The sequence below is a fragment of the Microcaecilia unicolor genome, chromosome 2 (assembly GCF_901765095.1).
Source record: "Microcaecilia unicolor chromosome 2, aMicUni1.1, whole genome shotgun sequence".
Lineage (NCBI taxonomy): Eukaryota > Metazoa > Chordata > Amphibia > Gymnophiona > Siphonopidae > Microcaecilia > Microcaecilia unicolor.
The window spans coordinates 321997710-322016188 of NC_044032.1; the positions used below are offsets into that span (position 1 = coordinate 321997710).

At 44.7% G+C, this 18479-nt stretch overlaps 1 protein-coding gene across 5 annotated transcripts in view; it reads left to right on the forward strand.

Moving 5' to 3' along the window:
- The first annotated feature begins 7725 nt into the window (after nucleotides 1–7725).
- Nucleotides 7726–18479, forward strand: part of APTX (aprataxin) — a 331981-nt gene continuing 321227 nt past the window's right edge. For 3 of the 5 annotated variants that reach the window (XM_030194334.1, XM_030194338.1, XM_030194337.1), the window contains exon 1: nucleotides 7726–7806. The gene's annotated coding sequence lies outside the window, so the exon portion shown is untranslated. Of the gene's footprint in view, nucleotides 7811–7967; nucleotides 8154–18479 lie in introns of those variants that run through there. The other 2 variants (XM_030194335.1, XM_030194336.1) reach the window with 2 other exon arrangements.

An 18479-nucleotide genomic window follows, 5' to 3' on the forward strand; every position in this document is an offset into this window, starting at 1 on the left:
AAGTATGGGCCTCATAGAAGGCGCCACAAAAATTGTGAACATCTCTCTTTCTAATGAGCAGCTACCAACAGCATTAAAAAGGGCAGTGGTCCACCCTCTGCTGAAGAAAAACAACCTCGATCAGGACAAACCTGGAAATTACGGGCCGGTATCCAACATCCCGTTTCTAGGGAAACTCATAAAACAAAACAGTCTGTGTTCAACTTAATGATTGGTTAGAAAAGAGAAACTGGCTAGCTCCATGTCAATCTTGTTGGATTATTTGTAGTAAATAATTAGCAGATTTTATACACACAGCTTCAGCTTTAGAAATGTTAATTTCTTTTCTTCATCTCTCTCTCATTCACCCCAGAATAATTCACTGCTGAGTCACTTTAAAGTTGAAGTAACAAAACATCTGTTTACTCACAGTTTGTAGTTAGATTATATTCAGACAGGCTTATATATACATAATACTATACATTTGGATTATCAGCTCTTTCCATGTGCTTAGATGGTAATGGATGCTCACACCACCATAGATCCTTTCAGCTTAGGAGAGATCATGAGCTTCATGTGCTGTGTCTGACCCCCACAGGAAGTTGCATGGGTGTGACCTCTCTAAGTAATTCACATCAGAGGTCACAGAGTAATCACAGAGAAAAAATTGGTGACAGGCAATGCATGTAAAATACAATACATTATTCCAACAAACCCCTTCTCATGCATAACTGTCATGCAATTATTAATTCACACAAAGTCCAAGCTTTATACGCAGATTCTCAAAACGTTCTCTGGGTAACGGTTTGGTCATGATGTCAGCTGTCATCTCACTGGTGTGACAATAGTGTAGACTGATGACCCCTTCTTTCGCCAGCTCTCGCACGTTGTGGTATTTCGTTGCGATGTGCTTGGTGCGTGACTGAACCTTGTCATTCTGTGACAGTCGGATGCAGCTCTGATTATCTTCCATTAACTGGATTGGTCTCTGTTCAGCTATTCCAAAATCCAGCAAAAGTTTTTCAATCCACATCAGTTCTCTGCATGCTTCTGATACAGCCACATATTCAGCTTCTGTAGAAGACAGACTCACAATACTTTGTTTATGACTGGCCCATGAAATTTGTACATTTCCATACATAAACACATATCCACTTGTGGATTTATAATCAGAATGATCCCCTGCCCAATCTGAATCACAGTAACATATTAGTTTTGGATTACTATTGGCTGAATTCTTTAATTTACAATCAATGGTACCTTTTAAATACCTTACCATCCTTTTAACTGCAGTCCAATCTGATTTGGTAGGTGAGCTGACCCTTCTGCTCAAAATTCCTACTGCATTTGCTATATGAGCCCTGTATGTGGTAGTTAGATATAAAAGCTTACCTATGGCTGATCTATATTGGATGTTATCTGGTAAAGGTTCTCTTACTGTTTCATCCTTCAGAAAATCAGTGATCATGGGAGTGCTTACAACTTGGGCATCTTGCATACCTAAACTTTCAATAAGCTCATTTATTTTCTGCTTCTGGCTTAGAAGATAAGAACCATCATTTTGTTTCTCAATTTCTATACCAAGATAGTATGACACATTACCAAGTTCTTTTATCTCAACATTGAGGTTTAAATATTTTACAATGTCCTTGTACTCTTGCTCACTTTCGCTTGCAATGAGCAGATCATCAACAAAAGCTAAAATGTATGCATATTGTCCATTTCTGCACCTAGTGTACAAGCATTTATCTGCTTCACCTTGCTTAAATCCTAAATTTGTAAATATTTCATGCAATTTGTCATTCCAACATTTTGCACTTTGCTTTAATCCATAAAGACCTTTGTTTAATTTACACACTAGCTGTCTTTGTTTTGTATTTATGAAACCTGTTGGCTGTTCCATGTACAAGTCTTCAGTTATATCTCCATGAAGAAATGCTGTTTTCACATCAATGTGGTTGACTTGCATGCCTTTTGAGACTGCAATGCTCAGAAGTGTTCTAATTGTCGTGTGTTTCACTACAGGTGCAAACACTTCATCAAAATCTTCTCCATATTTTTGAAGATATCCCTTTGCGACTAATCTGGCTTTATACCTTTCCACTTTTCCTTGTGCATTCCTTTTTAACTTGAATACCCATTTGCATCCTATAGCTTTCTTGCCAGGAGGTAATTTTGTAAGAATCCAAGTATTATTTTTATGCAATGCATCAATTTCTTCTTGTGCAGCTTTACGCCATTCAGCAGCTTCTTCTGCTGGCATTTTCTCAATCTCATCCCATGTTAAGGGCTCTTGAGCTTCTGCTGACTTTGTTAGGTAAGACAGTCTTGGGGGTGGAACACCTTTGTTTTCCCTGGATGAGCGTCTGACAACAGGTTGGTCTGACCTTTCCGCATCCTCAAAATCTGAGAGTCCTTCTCCAATTGATTCCCCTTCTCCAACTGTACTGTCTCCTTCAATGATCCTTTCTGTGTCTGCTTCCTCTGCCTGTTCCTCGTTAGATACAGATGAGTTGCTTTCAGACATCTGCCTTGGTATGGCATTTATATACACTGGCATGTCTATTATGGTTCTAGTTTCATATTCTGGATGATAAGGCTCATCTGGGATAATCCAGCCTTTATCAAATACATCAAAATATGTAACATGTCTTATGCCAACAATGCCAGTTTTCAGATTCAAAATTCTATATCCTTTGTGTCCTGGAGCATAGCCAACTAAAATGCCCCTTTCTGTTGTGGAATCCAGCTTATGCCTTCTTTGCTTTGGTACATGAGCATATACTGTACTTCCAAATGTTCTTATGTGTGACAGGTTTGGCTTCCTACCATGCCATGTCTCATGTGGTGTGCGCTCAGCGCCTTTAGTTGGCATTCTGTTTTGTAGGTACACTGCTGTGAGAATGGCTTCCCCCCATAGTCTTTTAGGGAGATTGCTATCTGACAGCATACATCTGGTCATTTCCACAAGTGACCTAAATTTTCTCTCTGCAACAGAATTTTGCTCTGGTGTATAAGCTACTGTTGTGATATGCTGAATGCCTTCTTGTTCTAGAAATGTGCGCATGCTTTGTGAAATGAACTCACCACCATTGTCAGTCTGAAGAACCTTTGGTTTTCTTTCAAATTTATTGCTCACCATGGCTACGTATTTCTTCAGCATGTCTGTGACTTTACTTTTTTCTTTCAGCAAATAGGCCACACAATATCTAGAGAAATCATCCAAGAATATTAGCACAAATCTGTTATTTCCCAATGATGGGATATTAAACGGTCCACATAAGTCACTGTGTATTAAGTCCAGTACTTTATTACTCCTATTTCCTGTGTATGCAGGAAATGAGGGTCTCACACCTTTTTGAGTAACACAGTCTATGCATTTCTCCATTTTACCAGTATCTGCACGTATCTGAATGCCGGTGGCTAGTTGCTTACTGTAAAGATCCTGGATCACCTTAAAATCACGATGTCCCAGGCGGCGATGCCAGATTTCCAGACTACATTTACCATCATTCTTCCTTACTTGCGCCAGATGTGAGGCTTCACCTGAAATGCTCAGTTTATAAACATCATTATGCATAAAAGCTTCAGCATACACTTCATCATTTTTAGAGATTGTGCACTTACTGTTTTCAAAATGAATCACAAATCCCTTCTTATCTAATGTAGACACACTAAGCATATTGCAAACTGCTTGGGGAATATACAAGACATCACTTACAGGAATTTCTTTAACTTCATTAGACACTTTGCATTTTAAGAATCCAATGCCTTTTGCTTGGATCTTAGCAGTCCCTGCGTTTGCAGTATTAAGAATACCTTCTTCTGGACACATTTCCTGAAAGAAATCCTTACAATTGGTTAAATGGCATGTGCTCCCCGAATCCAAAATCCAAGTACTTTCATTTGAATTATTTACCATAGTCAAAGATTTTTCTGCCATTAGAAAGCCCTTATGTTTATCATAGTCTTTTATAAATTTCCTGGTTGGAGAATTCTTTTGTTCCATTGGCTTAGGTGAGCTAGAGGGAGTGTTTTGTGTTTCCTTACACCATTTAGATACATGTCCCTCCTTTCCACATGAGTAGCAAATCAGCTTGCCCTTGGGTGGAGTTTTCCCATAGCTCCGCCTTCCTCTGTTCTTTGCCAAGAAATTTGTTTCATTTCTCTCTGACTGACTTTGAGAACACTTCTCCTCAGAATCATTAATTATGCATTCCTGCCTCAGTTTTGATGCTGCCTGTTCAAAAGATTGCCCTTCAATGCAGGGGCGTATCTGCGTGGGGCCTCAGGGGCCTGGGCCCCCGCAGATTTCGCCCTGGACCCCCCTACCGCTGCCAACCCTCCCCCTCCGTTGCTCGCCTACCTTCGCTGGCGGGGGACCCCAACCCCCGCCAGCCGAGGTCCGCGTCCTCCTGCCGCTGCCAGCTGCCTTTGGTCCTTTAATTCTTCCATTGAAGCTGGCGCCGACGAAAGTTTCTTTTGAGTCTGACGTCCTGCACGTACAACGTGCAACGTGCAGCGACGTCAGATTCAAAAGAAACTTTTTCGTCGGCGCCAGCTTCAATGGAAGAATGAAAGGACCAAAGGCAGCCGGCAGCGGCAGGAGGACGCGGACCTCGGCTGGCGGGGGTTGGGGTCCCCCGCCAGCGAAGGTAGGCGAGCAACGGAGGGGGAGGGTTAGCAATGGCAGCGGCTGGGGGGAGGGGGATCGGCAATGGCGGCGGCGGCGGCGGCGGGGGGGGGGGCTATAATGTGCCCCCCCTCTCTGGCCCTGGCCCCCGCTACCGCCGCAGTTCAGATACGCCCCTGCTTCAATGGCTTCATTTACAGACCTAAAAACATCAAACTTCTTTGATAGTGAGGTAAAAAGAAATGCTCTTTTCAATGCATCACACATGGGAATTCCAGAAAGTTCTAGCTTTTGAAATGAAGACATAAGCTGCATAATGTGATCATTACACTTACTTTTATCCCTTAATTTGGTTTCATTCAACTCTGCCAACCAAATTGGTTGCTGTTTTGCATATGTAGTTGCATACATAGTTCTCAGTTTATATAAAATGTCCTTTGGTGTATCTTTTGCCTCCACTAATATGGCTTGTTTCTCTGAGAGAGCTTCCAAAAACATGCACTTCACATAATAGTTTGCATTGTCCCATTCAGCCATATTTTCAGCTGTTCTGTTTTGGTCTAAGCATATATTTAATTTCTTTGCTTGAAGGAGACATATGAATCTTAGTTCCCACTGCTGATAATTAAATTCAGTTAATTTAGGCACCTTGAGAGAGTGGAAAAATGGTGAATTTCCTCCCTCAGCCATTTTCTTAGCCTTCTGTCTGGTGTGTGGGGGGAGAGAGAGACAGACTGAATCTTTCTTTTAAAACTTAAGAGAAAAAGGTGTGGCTTTTTTTTTTTTTTTACTGCCTGGTAATATTTCTCTTCTTTTTCAATTCCTGGCCTGGGCCCATAACCCTTTTGTTGGATTATTTGTAGTAAATAATTAGCAGATTTTATACACACAGCTTCAGCTTTAGAAATGTTAATTTATTTTCTTCATCTCTCTCTCATTCACCCCAGAATAATTCACTGCTGAGTCACTTTAAAGTTGAAGTAACAAAACATCTGTTTACTTACAGTTTGTAGTTAGATTATATTCAGACAGGCTTATATATACATAATACTATACATTTGGATTATCAGCTCTTTCCATGTGCTTAGATGGTAATGGATGCTCACACCACCATAGATCCTCTCAGCTTAGGAGAGATCATGAGCTCCATGTGCTGTGTCTGACCCCCACAGGAAGTTGCATGGGTGTGACCTCTCTAAGTAATTCACATCAGAGGTCACAGAGTAATCACAGAGAAAAAATTGGTGACAGGCAATGCATGTAAAATACACTACATTATTCCAACAAATCTGGATTCAGACCTGGTTATGGTACAGAAACTAGATGATCTTCACAGAAACCGAGACAAGGGATTCATCTCAACGTTAGTATTGCTTGATTTCTCTGCAGCTTTTGACACCGTGCATCATGATATCATGCTAGCACGATTGACAGAAACAGGTATCAATGGAACAGTACTTGCTTGGTTCAGATCCTACCTATCAGACAGGCAACAATCCATAATGTTTGGCAGCAACTCATCACCACCATGGACACTGACCTGCAGGGTACCACAAGGATCAATACTGTCACCTATTCTGTTCAATATCTACTTCAAACCACTAGCTGAGCTGATTCGGTCAATGGATACTCAGTTCTACATCTATGCGGATGATGTGCAGCTACTCATACCCATTGAACCTGACTTACCTACAGCCTTGAATAAACTGATTACCTGTCTAACATCAATTCAAGAATGGGCTAAACACAACAAACTTTGCCTGAACCCAAGTAAAACCAAGGTTCTCTGGGTCCCTAACACAAATGGATACATACCTGACATCAAAATCCCTTTTGGGACGTATGAACTCCCCCTCAAATCACAAGTCAGAAACCTTGGAATACAGTTAGATTCAACACTTATTCTGATTCCCCAAATCCAAGCAACCTTCAAGAGCTGCTTCTACTATTTGCGACAGCTACGCTGCCTCTCCTTACATCAAGAAGGTAAATCTTATCCCAATTGTACATGCCATGATAACATCAAGACTGGATTACTGCAATGCACTATACAATGGTCTGACAACAAAGGGCCTGCACCAGCTCCAGTTGATTCAGAATGCGGCAGCAAGACTCATAGAAGGTTGCAAGCGACGTGACCATATCACACCATTTTTGCAAAAACTTCATTGGCTACCAGTACAATACAGGGCTAAATTTATGTCTGATCTTCTAGGCACTGAAAGGAAATGGCCCTGAGTACCTGAAAAATAGGATGATCCTCCACACACCACCAAGGACACTGTCCTCCCAAGGACTTTCACTAACCACACCCTCTCCAAAAGATATTACACGATGTGATACCCGCAAGCGAGCCTTCTCTGGAGTAGCCCCCACATTCTGGAATGCACTGCCTGAAAGGCTGTGTTTAACACAAGACTATCTCTACTTCATGAAGCAGGTGAAAGCTTGGCTCTTCAACCAGGCCAATACTTGAGGAAGTAACTAACTCGCTAGTCTCACTCACACACACAAGGAGTACCCAGGCTGCATATACTGCAGCAGAACATGTTTATCCACTCCTACTCTAGCTGAGATAACATTTAACCATTTCTCTGACCTCATGTGCAACTTTCTTTAAATCTTTCTACTTTCTTACCCTTCTATATGTTACATCTTTGCTTTACCCTTTGCTATCACCTATAATGTTCTATTACGTATTGTGTTGACATTGTAAATAGTATACCATGCCATACTTTGTATTGTTTTTGAATATTTTTACTGTAATTGTCTATTGCTCATGCTTGATCTATTCCTTCAAAAAGGTGGTAAATAAATTCTAATAAATAAATTAATTAAAAAGCTGTCCAATAAGTAAAAAAAAAAAATCCCCCCAAAACTTTTGTCCTCCACCTTTTAAAGTACTGCCTATCCAATTGAAACAGTTTAGACTGGTTACAGATGGACCAACATTAAAAAAAACCGACAATGTGGATGCAGCTGCTCAAAGGTTTGCTTGCTTTGTTTTGAGTGAATGGGGATGACGGCTGTGATGGGAAGGGGAAACTTAGAGAGTCCTAATTGGCTTCCTTGCTTAGAATGGGCTAGATAGGCTCACTTCCACTACTGTTTATTAAACCTCCTTGCTCGTCGGGCAGAGAGTAAGTGTGGTTGCCTGGCCATGAATTATTGAAGGGACGTCTTAGAGAACCTGGGTAGGTATGTTGTTACTGATAGACTCGTACGGTACTTCCATCCCCGTGGGATTCCCACAAACCGCGTTCACGTGCAGGTCTCTACTTCTAACTTGTGTTTGAGATTTGAGATCAGTCACCCGCCGCGGCAGCCCCAGCAGCTTTTCTTCTTCGTCCCGCCGGGACGCCTCAGAGGGGGAGTCAGAGAAATTGTGTCATCATAGGGACGAGTACGGGTACCGGAGAAGGAAAGCTGTGTGAGATTGAGCAATCTTAGCTATGAATTTGAAAGGGAGAGGTGCCGGATCGCGAACAGGGAGGGGGGCATGCTAGATCGAGGAAAGCGGAAGAGAGAGGGAAAGATGCGGGTGAGTAGGGCTGCTCGGCGTGTGACTTGGTATCTTTGTGTTACAAAAGTGGAAAGACTAGGAAGAGGGCCGGAGCTGTATCAGTGTGCTGTGGCCTTTTTTTTCCCTGCAAAGCACACACTGCGTTGTTTTTAAGCATGAAAAGAGGGCAGGGGAAGGGAAAACTTGAGCCTTTGGGTTTTTGTTTTGGTCGGGAAGCGGGTTTTTGATTCTATTAGGCTCTCAGCAGAGTGCGCCCGATACCTAACTGAGGTTCCACCTTCAGCGTCTTTACTCTGATATTTGGGCTGGCCCAAATATTAAGCAAGAGTAGGCAGTTGCCTAAGGCAGACGGGGTTGGTGTGGCAGCGAACAGCAGCTGTAGTCAAAGCAAAACAATAAAGCCTGACCAGGGCCGTGCCTAGGGTTTCTGGTGTCCCCCTGCAGCCTATCAGTTGGCGCCCCCTCCCCCCTTGTGTGGTATCTCCTTTCTCTCTTCTCCCACTCTGCCCCCTTTTTCAGGCCATTACCATAAAAGGTGAATGACAAGTTGAAGAACTACCACCAGTTTGTGGCACGCCAGTCTGACACTACCACAGCTGGTGGTAGTGTCGCCCCTGGCACGACCAGAAAAGACAAATATATATATTTTTTTTACTGCTGCAGTTATTGGGCAGTGCTGTGCGCTGCCTGGTTACCACAGGAGCTCTTACTGCCTCCTAAATAGGTGGTGGTAAGGGATCCTCCTGGAAATGGCTACATGGCAAGTATTTACTTACCGTACAGCCATTTCTTTTTTTTTTTTTTCACTTTTTGCTTCTGTGGTAAAAGGGGCCTTGGTGTGCAGCAAATCCATGCACTGATGCTACCGCAGGGGCCCTTTTATTGCAGCTTGGTAAAAGGGGCCCGTTGCACTATATGTTAGAGGATACTGAGTCTCAAACAAAATAAATGCTCTGCAGAAAACAAACTGCAACATGGCATCTTTAAAAAAAAAAAATAATAATATTTTCATTTATACAATCACAGCAAACAGTTGTGACATAAGAAATAATCATCAATATGGTATACTGATGATTATTTCAATATGGTATATTATAATAAAGAGAAAATAAATCTAGTCATCCACAAAAAATTAAGAAAAAGCAGAAAAAACAAGGGATCATTTTAAATTTAAAGATACAGGCAATTAACTAAATTTATGGGAAGGACGCTTAACATAGCTATCATTCCCCAAGCCAACTACTACAGCAAGGACATCTTACCCTGAAACTAGGTTTCTCCCTAGCTGAGATTCTATTAGATTCATCCAAGAAGGAGAAGCAGCTACTTGTTGTATCTACAGGAGCTGAAAGTTTACTCAGAGATAGATAATGATCCCTCATTATAGGGGGTAATGCTTTTGATGGCATTTTCCTAAAAATAGAACTGAGCCAGAAGAAACAGCAAAAGAAATTAAGGTGGAACAAAAAGATATGGAGGTACCCAAAGACAAAACACACACCCAAATAACAAATGTTGAAACACATACCAGGAAATGTAAATGGAAAGTGATGACCACAAATGCTCGCAGTCTAGGCAACAAAGTTCATGACCTTCAAGCCCTGATGTTGGAGGCAGACTTAGACGTTGTTGCAATCACAGAGACATGGCTCAATGGTTCCCATGAATGGGATGCAAACATACCAGGCTATAATCTGTTTAGGAAGGATAGAGAGGGTCGAAAAAGTGGAGGAGTAGCTCTGTATGTGAGAAATGATATCACAGCGACCGAAATGACAGGGACCTGGGGAAAGGAAGAAGCGATATGGATCACCCTAAAAAGAGAGGATAGAACCTCTGTCCACATGGGTGTTGTCTACAGACCTCTGACACAATTGGAGGAATTAGATAAAGACCTGATCGCAGATATTCAAAGGTTGGGAAACACGAGAGAGGTGCTGTTGCTGGGAGATTTCAATCTGCCGGATGTAGATTGGAAGATTCCGTCTGCGGAATGGGAAAGAAGCAGAGTGTTTCGCTCAGACAGATGGTGAGGGACGAGGGAGGGAGCGACGCTGGATCTGGTGCTCACAAATGGGGATAGCGTGTCAAATGTCCGAGTGGGTGCCCACCTGGGCAGCAGTGACCATCAAACGGTTTGGTTTGATATAACAGCTAAAGTGGAGAGCGGCCATTCAAAACTCAAAGTCCTGGATTTCAAGAGTGCTGACTTTAGTAAAATGGGGGAATACCTGAGGAAGGAGATGGTGGGCTGGGAGGAAGTACGAGAAGTGGAAGGACAGTGGTCCAGGCTGAAAGAAGCTATAAATAGGGCCACGAACCTTTATGTAAGGAAAGTAAATAAAAGCAAGAGAAAAAGGAAACCGATATGGTTCTCCAAGCAAGTGGCTGAGAAAATAAAGGCTAAAGAGTCAGCGTTCCAGAAATACAGAAAAACTCAAGAAGAGGAACACGAGGAGGAAAACCGGATAAAACTGAAAGAAGCCAAGAGAGAGACGTCTGGCAAGCGGAAGAACAAATGGCTAGAAATGTAAGAAGGGGTGACAAAAATTTCTTCAGGTATATTAGTGAAAGGAGAATGACTAAAAAGGGAAATGAGACTGAAAGATACTGCGAACCGCTATGTAGATAATGATGAAGAAAAAGCAAATTTGCTAAATAGATACTTTTGTTCTGTTTTCACAGAAGAAAATCCTGGAGAAGGACCACGATGGACTGGAAAAAGTACAAATGAGATTGAAGTGGATAGAGCACCGTTCACGGAAGAGAGTGTGTATGAACAACTTGAAAAACTAAAGGTGGCCAAAGCCATGGGACCGGATGGGATCCACCCCAGGATATTGAGGGCGCTCAGAGAGGTTCTGGCAGGTCCTCTTAAAGATTTGCTTAATATATCCTTGCAGACGGGATAGGTTCCGAGGGATTGGAGAACGGCAGATGTGGTTTCTCTTCACAAAAGTGGTGATAGGGAAGAAGCTGGAAACTACAGGCCGGTAAGCCTCACTTCGGTTATTGGAAAAGTAATGGAAGCGATGCTGAAGGAAAGGATAGTGAATTTCCAGGAAGCCAATAAGTTGCAAAATCCCAGACAACATGGTTTTACCAAAGGGAAATCGTGCCAAACGAATCTCATTGAATTCTTTGATTGGGTGACAGGAGAATTGAATCAGGGACGAGCTATGGACGTAATCTACTTAGATTTCAGCAAAGCTTTTGACACGGTTCCCCACAGGAGGCTCTTAAATAAACTGGATGGGCTGAAGATAGAACCCGAAGTGGTGAACTGGATTAGGAACTGTTTGACGGACAGACGCCAGAGGGTGGTGGTGAATGGATTTCGCTCGGAGGAGGGAAAGGTGAGTAGTGGAGTGCCTCAAGGATCGGTGCTGGGGCCGATTCTGTTCAATATATTTGTGAGTGACATTGCTGAAGGGTTAGAAGGTAAAGTTTGCCTATTTGCGGATGATACTAAGATCTGTAACAGAGTGGACACCCTGGAGGGAGTGGAAAACATGAAAAGGCCCTACGGAAGCTAGAAGAATGGTCTAAGGTTTGGCAATTAAAATTCAATGCAAAGAAATGCAAAGTGATGCACTTAGGGAATAGAAATCCACGGGAGACGTATGTGTTAGGCGGGGAGAGTCTGATAAGTACGGACGGGGAGAGGGATCTTGGGGTGATAGTATCTGAGGATTTGAAGGCGACGAAACAGTGTGACAAGGCGGTGGCCGTAGCTAGAAGGTTGTTAGGCTGTATAGAGAGAGGTGTGACCAGCAGAAGAAAGGGGGTCTTGATGCCCCTGTATAAATCGTTGGTGAGACCCCATCTAGATTATTGTGTTCAGTTTTGGAGGCCGTATCTTGCTAAGAATGTAAAAAGAATTGAAGCGGTGCAAAGAAAAGCTACGAGAATGGTATGGGATTTGCGTTACAAGACGTATGAGGAGAGACTTGCTGACCTGAACATGTATACCCTGGAGGAAAGGAGAAACAGGGGTGATATGATACAGACGTTCAAATATTTGAAAGGTATTAATCCGCAAACGAACCTTTTCTGGAGATGCGAAGGTGGTAGAACGAGAGGACATGAAATGAGATTGAAGGGGGGCAGACTCAAGAAAAATGTCAGGAAGTATTTTTTCACAGAGAGAGTAGTGGATGCTTGGAATGCCCTCCTGTGGGAGGTGGTGGAAATGGAAACGGTAACGGAATTCAAGCATTCGTGGGATAAACATAAAGGAATCCTGTTCAGAAGGAATGGATCTTAAGGAGCTTAGCCGAGATTGGGTGGCAGAGCCAGTGGTGGAAGGCGGGGATGGTGCTGGGCAGACTTATATGATCTGTGCCAGAGCCGGTGGTGGGAGGCGGGACTGGTGGTTGGGAGGTGGAGATGGTGCTGGGCAGACTTATACGGTCTGTGCCAGAGCCGGTGGCGGGAGGCGGGGATAGTGCTGGGCAGACTTATACGGTCTGTGCCAGAACCGGTGGTGGGAGGCGGGGCTGGTGGTTGGGAGGCGGGAATAGTGCTGGGCAGACTTATACGGTCTGTGCCCTGAAAAGAACAGGTACAAATCAAGGTAAGGTATACACAAAAAGTAGCACATATGAGTTTATCTTGTTGAGCAGACTGGATGGACCATGCAGGTCTTTTCCTGCCGTCATCTACTATGTAATATCTCTGTTAAGTACTTTTGCACCATTTCCATAGGAGCAATGAGTGGAGATTTGGGAAAGTTAAAACATCTCAATGTGTTTTTTTTCGTTTTTTTTTTGTTTTTTTTTAATTTTCTTTTTTTTTTATTGTTTAAATCATACATGTCCCAACTGTACAAGGCGCCAAACTTCAAACAATGATCTTGTAAAATAAACATGAGACATTCCGCATCCTTTTTAATACATATGTATCAATCAACTCATCCCAACTCCCTCCCCCTTCCCACCCTTTCCTCCCCCCTCATCCACCCACCTGTCCCCACCTCCCGTACCCCTGCATTGGCTATTCTAGACCATGTTTATATACTCTGTTCAAAAAGTTCATTCAGGTGTTTCCACTCTTCTGCTTCCAGGTTTAATCGCCCCTTACGACGGTCTGTTAGTTTCTCTAATGCAGATACTGCTTTAAGTTTCAATAACCATGTCTGTACTGTTGGGCCCGATTTCTGTTTCCAGTTCACAGCGATAATTGTTTTTGCTGCTGCCAGGCTCATCCTCTTAAGTCTACATTGCCATCTCTTTCCTTTCCCATTGCCCCAGCGCAGCAAACACCATTTAGGGTCACACGGGAATAATATCCCCAGGGCTTTGGTGAGTAGATTTGTTACCTCTCCCCAAAATTTCTGCAAAGGCTCACACTCCCACCAGATATGGTAATACGAGCCTATTGCTTGCTCACAGCTCCAGCATTGATCAGAAGCCTCTGGAAACATTAATTTCAACCTATCCGGGCTATAATACCATCTGCTTAGGATCTTATAAGCATTTTCTTTAATTAACACACAGATTGAAGTCTTTTTAACTTCCATACATACTATTTTTCCATTCCAGAATACTAAGCTTGTCCCCATATCCCTTTCCCAGGCCCTCATATACGGCAATTTCTCCATTCTTTGACCTCTCAAATATGCATATAGTCGGGAAATCCCCCTCCCCCCTCCTACTATCTCCCCCCATAAGTTCTCAAAGCTCTCCCGTTCCAAAGCATTGGCCTTTGCCCAGTTTTCTGTAACTAGATAATGCTGAATTTGAAGATAGGCAAAACGATCTGTCTCAGGAAGCTCATATTCAGATTGGAGTTCCTTAAAGGTCTTAATAGCCCCTGCTCCAATCAGTTCACGAAAGCGTATCAACCCTTTTTGTGCCCAGGTCTTAAATACCCCACTCTCCCCACCTGCCGTAAACCCTGGCTCCTGTGTGATCCAAGCATAAGTTGAGCTTCTCTGAGGGCCTCGGACTTTCTGTTTCAGGGAGCCCCAGAGATCAAACAAGTGGGAGATAAAGGGATTTAGCGATAATCTTTTATAATTACTCTCCAGGATTGATGCCCATAACAGTCCATCCAGCTGTCCCTCTCGTACAAAAATTTGCTCTAGCCTAGTAACCGGTGACAGGTCTACTTTGCTCCATCCCCCAATCTGTTTTAATTGTGCTGCCCAATAATACCAAAGTACGTTAGGCACACCTCTGCCACCTTGCTCCACCCCCTTCCACATAATTTTTCTGGATATTCTAGCCAGGCGTCCCTCCCAGATGAACCTTCCCAATTCCGATTGTATTTTCAATAGCTCCCCTCTGGGAACCTGTACAAGTAGGGTCTGGAAGAGGAACAGCAACCTGGGTCAATGTGTTTTTTTCTTATCTGATTTTCCATAAATAAAAGTGTTCTGGCAGTAGAATTCTTATCATTTACCAAAGCTTCATTCAATAATTGTAGTGCAGAAATTTTACTCTTATGGAACTGTAACTTTGCAGAATGCTGACCCACTATTTGGATCTGGACTTCCACATCTTTATTCACAGTTTCTATATCAGAAACAAACTTTCCCAGTAATTTAAGCATTGAAGATTTAAGTACCTGAAATGTGTCCCAGAGTGAATCCAATGTCACCACAAGGCTTGTGCAGCTCCCTCACTGCAAGAATCAGAGCCCTTTCTCCCTAGTTCCATGCTTCCTCATTGACTGAAGGCTGCACTTCATTCCAGGAGGCACAGGGTGTTTGCAACGGGGAGGAGGCCACAGCAGAAGGGCCCTCCAGCGACTTCATCACCAGCAGTACAGCCGTGGGCCAATGCTCCTCAAAAATGCTGTAGCTATTACTTCTGGGTTGCGGTGGGTTAAGCCTCTGGTCAGGGGTCAAAGAAACCCCTTCTACACTGCTGCTCGATGATCTCCCCAGCAAAGTGGAAAGGGATGGTGTCCCAGGCCCAAGCGTAACTCCACATTCCTCCAATGTGAACCGACTCATCCTCCGTGGAGCTGCTGAAACCGGAGGGCAATGACAAGCGGCTCCCTTCCTCTTCTTCTCCACACTATCTTAAGGGCCTTTTTACCAAACTGCATTAGGCCATTAATGTGAATTTAATACAGGATTAATTTTCCTTTAATTTTGCTGTATTTTTCCCTTTTCTGTTTGCTAATTGGCTATACCCAGTGTACCTGATTGTAACTCACCTTGACTTACTACTAAAAAGGTGACACCTTGAGCTACTAATGAAAAAGTTAAGGTCTATAAAATACTCCACTCAGTATTTTATAGACCTCTATCATATCTCCCCTCAGCCGTTTCTTCTCCAAGCTGATGAGCTTTAGCCATAAGTACATAAATATTGCCATACTGGGAAAGACCAAAGGCCCATCAAGCCCAGCATCCTGTTTCCAACAGAGGCCAATCCAGGTCACAAATACCCGGCAAGATCCCAAAAATGTACACAACATTTTATACTGCTTAACCCAGAAATAGTGGATTTTTCCCAAGTCCATTTAATAACACTCTATGGACTTTTCCTTTAGGAAGCCGTCCAAACCTTTTTTAAAACTCCACTAGGCTAACTGCCTTTACCACATTCTCTGGCAACGAATTCCAGAGTTTAATTACACGTTGAGTGAAGAAACATTTTCTCTGATTCATTTTAAATTTATTACATTGTAGCTTCATCGCATGCCCCTTAGTCCTAGTATTTTTGGAAAGCGTGAACAGACTCTTCACATCTACCCGTTCAACTCCACTCATTCCTTGTCATCAAGCAGATGAATCCATTATGAGTGGGTTGTGTCCATCAACCAGCAGGGGGAGATAGAGAGCACTGAAAAACCATAGTGTTGGCCAGCTAGTTCCATCTGCCTCTTCAGTATTCTCTATCTCCCCAGCAGGGTGGTTGCAGCTTGTTCAAGCTCCTTCAGAAAATCTGCCTGGGGTGGCTCCTGTGCTTTTGCCAGTTGTAGCAGGGGTGTTGTGGCTGATGGTACCCACTTTAAAGGCAAATAGGTTAGCCCTTTCCCTGCCTTACTCGGCCCCCGATGTGGAAGTAGACAAATAGGCAAGCCCTGTCCCTGTCTTTGCCCAAGCTGTGGATGCAGGCATATAGGTTTGCCCTTTCCCTGCCTTTCCCACGCTACAGATCCTCCGGAGTTGGAAATTTGCCTCTTTCGCTGTTGCCTCAAACATTCCTCACAGCGTTAAAAAACAAACAAACAAAAAAAAGGTTTTCTTCTGATTGTGCAGCGTGACCGGAGCTCGGAGACTCGGTCTGGCGAGGTAAGAGCATTTTGTAGCTCCTCCGGGGAGGGGCCGCATTTGGGACGATTTTGGCGCAAATCCGCCGTTTTGAATTTCCACTGCTTTTGGCGATGGCTGCTGAGAATGTAAAGCGCTATGGCTGCTGAGAAAGTAAAGCACTGTTCCGTTTGTGGCAAGCGCAAATCTGCAACGGGGCTCTGTAAGGCGTGGTTTTCAGACGGTAGAGCCGGCCCGAGCATGGCGAGCGATGTTCCTTCCCGCTCCGTGGAGCTGGTAGCGGTCGTCATTTTGGAACAGCATGGCTCGACCCCTGCTGAGGCGGAGGGGGGAGGGGTTTGAGCCTGGAGGGGCGCCTCGTGTAGAGGCTAATAAAAGAGCTGTTTCCCCCGGACTGGAACCGGGAGGCCAGGGTGAGCCATTTTCCCCTGAATTTGTTTTATTGCTGCATAATGCATACATGTTAAAAAGAGCTCTTCCACAGGGGTCCTCTGCGGCCCTGCTTTCTGTATCCCCTCCAGTGGAGTCTGGCCTTGGATTACCACCGGGCGCGTTTTCCCCTGACAGATGGCCGCAAGACAAGTGCAGAAGGGTGGATTCCCCTTCAGAGAGTGGCGCACCCCCCCTCCCCCGTGGTCGGGATGTGAGGACTTTGAGGGGTCTGGCAGGCCTTCGTGGTCTGGAGAGCCAGAAGATGGTGCAGGATTGCCACCGGATCCAGATGATCCTTCCGCGGTGAGGATTTTCCACCATGATGAGCTGCCAGCGCTTATTACTGATGCCTTGCAGGTCCTCTCTATAGAAGACCCTGGGAGTACTGAGACCTCCTCCGGTAATCCGAGGATGGCAAGTACTAAGAAGCCTGCTCGAGCCTTTCCTTTGTGTGACTCCATCCAAGAGCTTATCACGGCTCAATGGGCTGACCCCGAGGGGCCTTTGAAAGTCGCCAGGGCTATGGGGCAATTATACTCTCTAAGTGAGGAGCATTTGACGCGCCTAGCAGTGCCTAAAGTGGATGCCCTAGTCACGGCTGTGACAAAGAAAACTACCCTCCCAGTGCAGGACCGTCGCCTGGAGGCAGCTATGAAATGGTCCTTTGAAATTTCAGGCCTATCCTTACGGGCGTCTGCATGCAGCTGCTACGCTGCCCAAGCCTGCCTCGCTTGGTTACAACAGGCAGTTGAACAGCCGGGAGATGGAGTGGAGCCCCTTACGGAGGTGGCACCGCGGATGGAGTCGGCCTTGTCATTTTTGGCTGACACCCTTTATGATCTGGTCAGAGCTTCGGCTAAACAGATGGCTGTAGCGGTGGCGGCTCGCCGTCTTCTGTGGCTACGGCATTGGGCAGCTGACATGGCCTCTAAGCAAAGGTTGGTGAAGTTGCCCTTTCAAGGTCTTCTCCTGTTTGGTGAGGAGTTGGAGAAAATTGTGAAAGGCCTGGGGGATGCCAAACCCCAGCGCTTACCCGAGGATAGGCCGCGGCCTTCTTCCAAGGGTCAGGCGGTTCCCTCCTCCTCTTACAGACCTCGCTTCCGTGAAGCTAGAAGGTACCGCCCGGGGCGTACTGCTGGGTCACTTCGCATGCCCATTTTCAACAGAGGAACTCCTTTCGCTTGGACAAACGTTCCGCAACAGCAGGCTCAAGACCTGGAGTTCATGGGTGACCCTCTCAATGATGGTACGCCGGCCCCCTCCTCGATTCCTGTGATAGGAGGACGACTTTCCCTCTTTCTTGAGGAGTGGGCCAAGATTACATCAGATCAGTGGGTCTTGGACCTGATCAGAGAAGGCTACAGAATAGAATTCAATGCCCCGATAAGAGACGTGTTTGTGGAGTCCCGATGCGGTTCTGCCGCCAAACGGGCGGCAGTAGAGGAGACCTTGCAAGGCTTGATTCACATTGGGCCGGTTTCCCCCATGCCTCCCGCTGAATGCGGCTCTGGCCGTTACTCCGTTTACTTCGTGGTGCCGCGAAAAGGAGGGTCTTGTCGCCCTATCCTGGACTTAAAACAAGTCAACAAGTCTCTGAACGTGCGGCATTTTCACATGGAAACCCTGCGCTCCGTCATAGCGGCGGTACAGCCAGGAGAGTTTCTCATGTCTCTGGACCTGAA